Source organism: Asparagus officinalis, chromosome 1, assembly GCF_001876935.1.
Source record: "Asparagus officinalis chromosome 1, Aspof.V1, whole genome shotgun sequence".
Taxonomy (NCBI): domain Eukaryota; kingdom Viridiplantae; phylum Streptophyta; class Magnoliopsida; order Asparagales; family Asparagaceae; genus Asparagus; species Asparagus officinalis.
The window spans coordinates 123,490,945-123,502,226 of NC_033794.1; the positions used below are offsets into that span (position 1 = coordinate 123,490,945).

The 11,282-nt window shown below is 39.8% G+C and overlaps 1 protein-coding gene across 1 annotated transcript in view; it reads left to right on the plus strand.

Annotated features, from left to right (window-relative positions):
• Positions 5,070–11,282, plus strand: part of LOC109849644 (protein-lysine N-methyltransferase mettl10) — a 26,322-nt gene continuing 20,109 nt past the window's right edge. The window contains exon 1 of the mRNA XM_020419840.1: positions 5,070–5,225. The gene's annotated coding sequence lies outside the window, so the exon portion shown is untranslated. The remainder of the gene's footprint in view (positions 5,226–11,282) is intronic.

The window sequence follows — 11,282 nt, forward strand, 5'->3', positions numbered from 1 at the left end:
ATCACCACGCCGCCGTCGCCCACAACCAGCGACGCCACCAAGCTCCCCCACCACCCCACCTCATCCTCAACCCCTCAACCCGGTCGAGCACCTCCCCCTCCGTTCTATTCTCGAGGTTATGACGAGCATGGGCGTTCAGTTTCTTCTCGAGGCTCCTGTGGATCCAACTTCATCTTACTATATTTTAGGAGGGGTGGAGATGTTTTGAACCACCACTCAAGAGGTTGTAGATCCGCCACTGCTGTACTTTGACTTTAGAAATTTCTTTATTAATATGTTATTTAGATTTCGTGACAACACTTTCTATTATTTACAACATAAGCAAGCTTCTTGTGTAGCATTTTTATGCCGCTAAAACACGCAAGGAATATTCAATCATTTGACACTCCATTTCGTAGGTAGACACTCTTGACTCTTCAACAACAGGTAGTTGACTTTTTACACAAGAAATAAAAATTATTGCTAAATAAAGCAGAGACAAAGAAACTTACTTCTAAAATAATTAAAATCAAACATAAGAATGAACTGACGCTGCAACCTCCTCATCGATCGATGCGAACGTTCGAACAAATAAAAGTCAGCGTTAAAATGTATGACGTACTCATCCAGTAAACCCAAGCTTTTAATTAATCATTTTGCTTTGCTTAATCTCCCTAGAGGCTAGAGTCGATCAATGCTAGTTGAAATCCCATAAAAATCCGAGTAAATCCTCGCATTCTTTCTAAGATTTAGTTTAGAAAACGAGTATAATTTCGAATGATTTTAATCATGATGGACCAAATTAACTCTAATCTATTCCGAACCCTCAACACATGACATCGAACATGTTGTATTTGGGTCAAAAAATACAGACCCGAAACTATTTGGATGACCTGAACCTTGCTCATATATAGTTCAAGCTCTTTATTTATTAATTAGTACTTGATTCATACGTTAATTAACTGCAAATGGGTAGAACGATGAAGGTTTTCTAATTTTTTTTTCCCTGATGATTACAGTAACTTATGTATATAATGTTTGTTATACTATTCCGTTGGATTATATGGGGTGGAATTCTCAGGGACCAGTCGCGTCAGGCTGCCCAAGCTTTGGAAAACAATGGATGGTGAAGGCAAAAGTTTTGTTTTAGGGTTAACACTTAACTACATAAAACCCCCATGAATTTTTTGGGAAGCTCCAGTAAACCCCCATTAACTTTTATTATTAGAATAAACCCCTTCTGACTTTTAGGAGTTATTGCACTTACTCATCAGCTATTTTATTTTACTGAAGCTTATCTAAAAATTTATCTTTTAATCTTTATATTAGCACAATCAACCATCATGTGTCACTGGTAAGCACATGACCTAAAAAAAAGATGCAAAATTCCTTTTCAGTCCAAAAATACTTTTTTTTTTAATTAAAAAAGTAACCTTTTGGGATTGAGGAATTTTTTTTGTCGCGCATGCTCACCATATGAGATGTTAGAATAGGTGATGCTAATTTAGAGACCATATGAGAATTTTTCATGTAAAATTTAGTGAAATAAAAATGATACGTACAACAACCCCTAAAGTTCTTAGTAGGGGTGTGCAACGGTCGGTTCGGTTCGGTTTTTAGCAAAATTTGAACAACCGAACCGAGCCGCCTATAATTCAAAACCGAACCGAACTGTTGCAAATCGGTTCAGTGCGTTTCAGTTCGATTTGTTCGGTTCTAACTTCATCAAACTTCTTATCAAACAACAAATTGTGTTAAAAAATATCAACAAAGTAGGAGATTATGAAGCATTAAATACTGATATAATGATATTGTTTTTAACCCATAATGATCCAGAAAATGAGTTTAGAGTTTGAGTCTTTTGACTCTTTGGGGACGGGTCGGGTAGGGTTTGAGATCAGAATGGGTAGTATTGCACTATATTCGGTCGGTTCGGGTTGAAAAGTTTTCAAACCGAATCGAACCGTCCTACTCATAAAACCGATTTTTTCGGGTCGGTTCGGATCGGTTCGGTCGGTTTTTTCGGTTTGGACCGAACCATGCTCAGCCCTACTTCATAGGAATAATAAAAAAAAGTTGATGGAGGTTTACGTCGATTCTCCAAAAGTTGATGAGGTTTTCTGTAGTTACCCCTTGGTCTTTAATGAGAAACATGGCCGCAACAAAAATTGGTTGTTCGCGCGCTAACTAGTAAGTAGGACAAGGACATGATGCGACTCGAGCCTAAAAAAAAACTTGATGCGGTATCGAGGAAGTTCTCAACTTTGTGCTAAGCCACCAAGTTAATTAGTTAGAATGTTGCACATGATCCGTGTCCTTTTGGGGGTCCCCCATAAGCTACAGATTATCCTCATAATTTTGTAAACACATGGGTTTGTTCCCTGGTTAAACTAAAATGATATATTTGATCAAAAACTCACCGGTAACAAGATAGCTCAGTTTTCCTACCGATCCCCCGTGTGCTCCACGATGTTTGCGTAGCTTCCGTGGATCCAAGATGCACACTCGTTTTTGACTTTGATTTCGCGACCAACGTAGACTGTTAACCACGCTTCGTAACACGATCAGATCTAGTTGGAATTTGTGGTGTCCATCAAATATTCCAATTAATTTGAGTCGGACCGCGAGAGGTCTCCATCGAATCCATTTCTTTTTTTGAGACTATTCAAATCAAATTAAATTTGTGAATAATTAATAAATCATAGTCATGTAGATACTAGTTACGTCGAAGTGGCAACGGAGAGGCCGATCCAAATCCAACTTCATTAAGGCAGAAGTTGATGTAGTTAAGTTCATCATTTTCTTTCCCTTCCGCGTCTCATAAAAGTAGTAGGCGTATGCTTCTCTAGCGTTGAATTAATAGGTGGGAAGGTTTCCCTGGCTTTCATCCACCTACCTTTTCATCTGCTTGGTTATACTAGTATAGTGCACGTGCGTTGCACGTGAACATTATTTTTTCTTTTGCATTTTCATAATAATTTTTTTGCTTTATACGGCCTAAAAATATCAATTCAAATTTTCAAACTTTGTTCAAAACTAATAAGATAGAATTTTGTGAACATATATGATAAAAGTAAAAGATAAGTTATGTTCTTTTAAAAAATTATTTTCAATATTTAAACATATGTAGAAGATCAAGAATGAAAGTGAACTCTCTTTTTGACATTGATTCATTACAAATGTTCAAAATCGGAGCTCTCTTCTAAATAATTAGTAAGATATCTGCATGTGCAAATTCTCAATCAGCTGGATGAAATATTTTGTTCTTGAAGTAATTTTTTTTTACATAAATACATTAGTTGCTAATTCATTCACAGTAACCTTCCATTATTATATGCCCAACTTATGGTAAAAGTAAACTATAATTTATTTTATTTAAAAAAAGTATCATCAATATATAAACATATATAGAAGATCAGTAATAAAAATGAACTCTCTTTTAGACATTGATTCATTATAAATGTTCAAAATCGGAACTCTCTTCCAAATAATTATATGCATGATAATAGTACCCATGTGCAATATTATATATGAGATATGAGATAATACCCATGCGTTTATGCATGTACACATGCTTTGGTCATAAATATGGAGGTTATGAAAAATTGAGAATGCATATGTATGTATGACTGGTGGATGTGTAGTAAATGATGAGCTTGTGAAAAATTAAGTGTTTGTGCATTTCATGTATGTATGGATGAATGTGTTGGAGGGCATTTTTGAAAGAAATGTTTTAACATAGCAACCCACTTTTATATTAGTATTAGATATTAGATTAGATTAGATAGAAAGAGGTTAATGAGTATCATGTGCCGTATGAGGGGATTCCCTCGTATACAACGATGTGGCACAATCTCACAATCTTCACAAGTGAATAAAATAGGAGAGAGAATGACTCATAACTATACTTTGTAGAGATTGTGCGACATCATTGTATATGAGAAAATCTCCTCATATGACATATGATACCCATTAATCTCATATGTAAAATAGGCTAAATGTCAAAAGTAACCCCCGCCACCAAAAAAATACACGCATACACACCTTTGGGCAATTATTATCATGTAACATCTCCTAACTTTCAAAATATTAAGAAACTTCCCTTAAGCAAATGGTAAATTAATTTTTGCCGGGTTCAAGACTATTTCAGATGCTTCTGCTGCGCTTGCAGAATTGAACACGACTCGGTTTGAGTTATGTATCAGAAAGCCCGGACCCCATAAGGTCCTGGCTTACTCATCAAAAGTTACACTTAAATACCCTAAGTTATAAAAAGTAGCATTTTGATGCCTTAAGTTGCAAAAAAGTAGCAATTTAATACCTTAAGTTGTAAAAAACTGGCACTTAAATACCCTATTATTTCACCAAATTTATACTTTAATATTTTAAGCTGTAAAAAATAGCACTTTAAATTATAAAAAATAGCATTTTGATGTCGTAAATTGTAAGAAAATAGTACTTTAATACATTCTACCAATGGTCAGGATATATTCCTAGCAATATTCTCGTGACAACTAATAAAAGGCATGAATGTGCTAATTTTTTACAATTTAGAGTATTAAAATGTTATGTTTTACAACTTGGAGAATTACGGTGTTACTTTTATTACTTAGAGTATTTAAATGTAAATATAATCAAACAATAATATATTTAAGTGTCATTTAGCCTTGTCAAAAAGATGAGACAAGTAAACTTTTATTTGAGTAGGAAGAGGATGCGGGGAGAGAGATTATTATTCTAAATTAATACCAGCTGTTGGGTTGGGCTTCCAACTCGCGTTTTTGGCCCTTAATATTCCTATGAAATAATCAATTTGCAATCCAGGCCCAGAACGAAGCCGAACGTTGAGTTCGAAGTTGAAAAACGCTGGACTCGCAATCCAAGGCCCAACTCTGCGCTCCCAAAATGCACCTTATTATTCTCAATGGATCCCCAACCCAACCCGATTTCAGACCGATCTCGCTCGTCTCTCAATTTTTGAGTTCATAGTTGCGATTTCAAGCGATCCCCAAATCTCCTCCTCTTCCCTTTTTCCCTCTCCCTCTCCCTCTCTCTCTCTCTCCCTCTCCCTCTCTCCCTCTCTCTCTCTCTCTCTCTTTATTAAAATATGATGACGATCGGTCGGTGGCTGCGGACTCGTGGTCGATTAAAAGTGAGTATGGAAGCACTCTCGATGATGATCAGAGACACGTGGACGCCTCTGAAGTCCTCTCCGGCGCCAATTTCCCCGCTGCTTCCGATTACAGGTGGAGTCCTCTTCATTTGCCAAGTAATGAGGTTTGATAGATCTTAATTAAGTAAAATTGAGATATCAATATGTGTTTTATGTAAATTTTGTGAAAATTTGCAGAATTGCTTTGATTAGGGCAATATAGTGCAGCTACTGGACTTTCACTTTGTACCTTTTCTTCCCAAAGATTAACATTCCCGCCCTTTTTGTTACTGTTGCATGAAAGAGACTTCATTAGTTTGCATTGTACTTTGTTTGTGTTTGTGTCGAAAATTGATTTCATTATGGAATCCATTACAATTGTTTATCAATTACAGATTCAAAGAGAGCCTAGCATTTTTATAGGACTTCTCGCTTACACAAATGAAATAAACAAAAAATTCCTAGAAACACACGCAGAATCGTTTATCGGTCGCTGCTTGCGTGGGATCTTTGTCTGTGTCGGGACGCTTTGATCCGTAGATCGTCGAATAACATATCCGGGTTGATCTGAAAGAAGACTTGATGTTTTTTGTTTCAATCGAGGAAACTTAGAATATAAGTGAATAACCTCAACAAAGTGAGATTACCACTCTTCTCAAGATCAAAACAAGGTCTGATCTCAAGGAAACGGATGAAAGACTATGCATCTCTCGAAATTCTCCCTTTATATTCAGAAAATTCCCAAGACCTCGCCCCTCTCTCTGTAAATCGTGGCTCTGCTCTGGAAACGTGGGTTCTCTCATGTTCGTCAGTCAACTGTCAGTACCCTTCACAAATGCACGAAAATGAGTATTTATAGGGCTTGAACGCCATGTTTGCGGATAAGAATTCGTGATTTGGCCTTATCTTCAGTTAATAACGGCTTTACCATATTTAAAGATAACCCCAAGGTAGTTAGGAGGCCACTGGAACGAACGAATCACAAGAAATCTATTCAAAAATGCGTCGTCGGGAGGCTGATCGGGTGAGGCACTGATATGTGTGCGAGACACATTGAGGCGTCTCGCAGGTGAGACATGTTGGCGTGTGTTTTGTTCTGCTATTTCGTCGATTTTCGTGCTTCTTTGTTTCACCGATTCGCGCGTTCCTTCACATGTTCCTTTGTTTCCTTTTGGCATCAAATTAACTTCTTTGACTCAGATGATGACGTTCATCGTCTTCTTTTTGTCTCGAGCTGCGCGTGGGAATCTATAGGTAAATTTTAACGCTTATAGATACCCTTTCTAAAGTGTTTAAGCCTCATTCTTTTATAGATGAGTCTGGAATACTTTGGATAAGAGACCCAACCTTTAATTTTTTGACTTCTTCAGCTCTCACTCTATTCAGTATTTTGTCGAATAGTCTGAAATTCTTCTGGTGTTACGTTTATCGTCTGATCGTTGTCGAAACCTTGAATTGAAATTGGTGTGTTGATATCTGACTTAGCTTGTGTCGTCGAATCGACGTTGAACTGATCATCTTCGTCAGGAGTTTGTATTTGAATTGCGATTGAACTCTCAGGGGTAAATATGACCTGAAAATTATTCTGAGCCATATTTTGATGAAATTATCGACGCGTTGAGCGACGTCGATCTCCGTTGCAACATAAACACAATTAACCATTTTTCTAGCGAAATTATCGACGTGTTAATCAGTGTTGATATTCGTTGTAACGCGTTGATCGGCGTTAATACGGTTTATACTCATACGTTAACTGGAATCTACACAGTTTAAGCTCTTAAAGCGTTGGAGCACAGAGGATCAGTTTATACTCGTATACTCATCGGAGTTTTGGGAATCAGTTTAACCTCGTGTACCCGTTAGAGGTTCAAGGAGATGTAGTTTATACTCGTATACTCATTGGAGTGTGAATGCGTACCTCGAATATGTCAAAAACAGGTGAAAATAGGCCAAAACAGGCGAAAATACACACGAGAACACCTGCGGGACCCTCCCTGGGCACGAGGCACTCTTGTGTCTCGCACGTGTGCGAGACACAAGAAAGTGTCTCGCACGGAGGGCGGTCCAGGGTTGACGGTTCTGGGTTCTTGAAACCCGATTTCCTTCAATCTTTTTTTTCTTTTTTCTTTCTTCTTCCTTCGACTTTGGACTTCTCTCCCAACGAGAATTCCTAACTCCTCCAAGCTCCCTTTTTAAACCCTTCAAGAGCTCTTGATCTTGGCCGAATCCTTCACCTCTCAAAAGTTAGGGTTTGGGTATTTGGGACATTCTTTCCCTTCAAGCTCCAATCTTCTTGAAACTTGAGTAAGCTTCTCCTTATGGCCTTGACTTTGTGTGTTTAATTTCGGTTTAAGAGAGTGATTTGAACTCTTGTCCTTGAATTCATGGGTTTTGGTTTGGATTTTGAATGATAGGGTTTTGATTTTCCCACTTCAAGTTTGGGCACTTCTCTTGGATTCTTTTCACTTGGATTCTTTTCACTGAACTCCTCTTCTCCAATCTCGGGTAAGCTCATCCCTAACTCCGATTCCAAGTTCAAATTCTAGTTTCTTTTTTTTTTGAGAGGATTGAAACCCTAATTTTGATTGATCTTTGGGGTTCGGTTTGGCTATGATACTGAAAATTTCCTCTTATCAATTGTGCTAAACTCTTGTTCTCCTCTTGTATCAAATAGGGATCAACGTTGAGTGTGTGGAGGATTTCAAGCTCTTCCCAAGCCTCAACCTCTTCAAGGTTCGGCCTCTCCTCTTACTCTTTTACTGATTTCGTTCCCTTTCAATTTCGGGTAACAATTGATCATTTGATTCATAATTTTGGACGAAAATCGAACTTTTGGGGGCTTTGGAGAATGACAACCGAGGTTCTAGTTCTTGGTTCGATTGAAAATTAGCTCTTCGATCTGAAACTTTAGTTGCGAACAAAAAATTAATTTTGTACGTGTCGCGCTCCCTTGTTCGTTCGTTTTTTGGTCAATATCCGAACTTAATCTTGGATGAGATCCCTTTGGATAATAGTTGAAACTCCACTCTTGTTTTGATTTTGTTTAAGACCCTTTTGGGTGATAACCAATATATTGTTTTTGGTCTTGAATTAAGCCGAAACTGAGCTTGTTCGTGTGTGGGGCTCGAAACGAACTTGGGTATTTGGTTTCGGACGATAATTAAAACTCTTGACAAGAATTGATCTTTAATTTATTTTGGATATGAACCGAGCCCCCTCCTTGGCTTGGTTTTCATTTTAATTGTGAGAAACTGAAGTCTTTAGATTGGGTTTGAATGCATCTAGTCTTTAGCCCCCTTTTTTTTGTTTTAGGTGATAACCGAGGCCTTGGCTTGACATTGGTTGATAACTGAACTCGGGGCGTTTAGCTGTATGCGACCCGTAGGCTTTAATTGAATTTTAAGCGGAAAATCCTTACTTCTGTAGGATTTCAGCTAAAATTCGCAATTTTCCTTTTAATTACGGACTTATGCGCCTCAATTCCCAATAAAACTGAGTTTTAGGATATTTTTCACGAGCTTTTGGGCTGGTTTAACCTCTCACGTTTGGATTTTTTATCTCAACCTTCTTACAGATTGACCATGTCTCCTAAGAGGTCATGCATCCTGAGGAGTCGATCAGCCTCTCAGCCAACTGAGAGAGAGACTTCATCATTCGGGGATAAGTTTTCATCATTTTTGTTCGTAAATTCAAAATTGGTATTCTGAATATTACACCCTCATTTGCTCTCCTTTGTGAGGCATTTAGGAAGAGCTAATACCCTCATTTGTGGGGGTCGACGTTTAAAAAATGTATTTTGCTTGGTCAAAACCCTCATTTGTGGGGTATATTGTCACGTTATTTACGCCACAATGTACATTGTCTCTCGTGTGTGTGCAACAGCTGAAATCGTCTTGCCAATTACAAGGTAATGACTCTATCTCACGGATTTTGAAATGAGTTCGACTCCTTGTATTGCCTTGAAAATATTCTTCAAATTGCGTTTAAGAAATACACATTATTTGTTTCAGTCGAATTCCCCTTAGAGGCGTTCTCGTCTCGCACGGCAAGTGGTCACAGTGATGAGGCTTACGCATCCGTTGAGGATGCACCGTTTATAGCTGCAGTTCCTCGATTCAATCCGGATGAGCCTGAGGAAATTCCTCAGCTTGTGCGAGAGGGGGATCGTCGTATGCTGCGACGACTGATCACCGATGCCCCGCTCACTAAAGACCCAAGCTCCACTCAGACTTTGAGGAAGCTTGATTATCTGTTCGGCAATTCCGTCGAAGATCTAGCCGTTTTGACTCTCGCGGAAGAGAAGTGGTTAAATGAAGATGGTGAGAGTCTGTTATATCTTCCCCCGATCCCTTGCCATTATTTACTGGCACGCTTAAAGACACAGGCTGCGAATTGAGAGATGTCTTGACGTCTTACAGAAGAGCAGGAGCGAGTTCACTGTGGGTACATTACCCATCAAAAGACTCCGAGCTCCAGTGATAGAAATTACGTCCGTGGACTCCATCCTGACGTGCTGGGCCAAAATACCGCACCGCCGAATGAGCTGTCAATCATCGCCAACATGGTGAGGAATCGTCTCACAAGGTTAGGAAGAGAGCCGCCTGCGAAAGGCCATAGATGTTTTGTCTGGGTCTATTCCTCAGACAACAAATGGTGGGCTCGTATGACGAGCTATGTTATTGGCCGATGGAGTGTGAAGCTGAATTCTAGTGGATTGTATACGCCCGTTCGCGCCAATATGTATGGATTGCCAGTCAGTGTGCATCATTTCCTTGCGTTGTTAGAACTTTACAACCCGGACACTAATACCTTCCTGACAAAACATGGAGAGTTGAGGCTTGCCCTACATAAGATGCAGAAGGTTTCGGATCTACCGATGAGCGACATCCCTTATCAAGAATATTTTCCCTCCGGTCGTCAATTGAGTCAGATGAAGATGGCCTCCCCTGCTTGCTACGACACATTGTGGGATCTCACGTGTCATTATCAAACGACTTTAACGAGCGTCGGTATCATGGCGAGGAAGAAGTTCCCACAATTGAGCTTGAAGCAATTCGTCGACTATTTGTTCAAGCATTTGGAGGATGACTCTGGCGAAGCGATTTGTGAACTAGAACCTCTGACTCCCTCAGCAATTAACGAACTGATTGAGAAGATTAGTGCCCAATCATATACCACTCCTACTGTCGAGGGCAAGTTTCCGATGAGGACTAAGTTCCGGACTTTTCTGTTGCACGCACAGAAGTGGATTCAGCCTATGACTCTTCTGGCGGGATATCTCGCTATTTGGCTGAAGAAGTGCGCGTGCCGCACCAATTTTTAGACTCTTTACCGATAGAGGTCATCCTTCCAGCCGTCCAACTTGCTTATGTGAAAGATCTCTCCTTACTTCCGGCGATGGTTGCCGACATACATTGCGAGCTTCGATAATTGGTCACCGGATTCACACAGGTGGGAAGCAAGCCGACAACCGAGATCCCTACTGCCAAGGTTGAACTTCTTTATACCTATCTGATGGCGTGGTTAGCTCTTCACCGTCCTGACTTGATGTTGGCGTCGAGTGTCGCGGATCCCTGCAACTTTGGTACAGCTGTTAGAAGATTGTAAATGGGAGGCGCGGTTGTTCCTTGAGGTGAGGCGACAACTGCAGATTCATAAGTTCTGTGAGCTCTTTACATGCTTCCTACGATTCTCCGGCCAGTACGATGATTTGCTGATTGATGAAGAAAGGCCGGGGACGGGTCACACTTTCCTCAATGTGGGCTGCTTCAGATGGTTGATGAATATTCGACTTGGGTATCTTGTCTTCTGAGTGAAGAATCGCTGTCACATAGAGCCTTATCTATCATGTCGGTTCGCTTGTCAGTTTGGTTACGACCAACAATATGTCGGAAACCCAAATCGAGAGTTGAGGACTCAGGGCGGTCTTATAGATGGTTCTCGAGCGTGACTTTGGAGTGTGGCGGGTTGCACATGCATTATATTCAATCTTCCCGTTGCAGAACACAAGTTAGAGCTTACATTCCTCCGCTATAGGTGGCTCATTGCCGCCAACGCGCCTGCTAAGTTGAAGTAGATTTCAGAGCTGGAGGTTGAAGAAGAAGCTCGGGTCGCAACTAGGATCGTTCATGAGGTTACGCTTTTGAGGAGA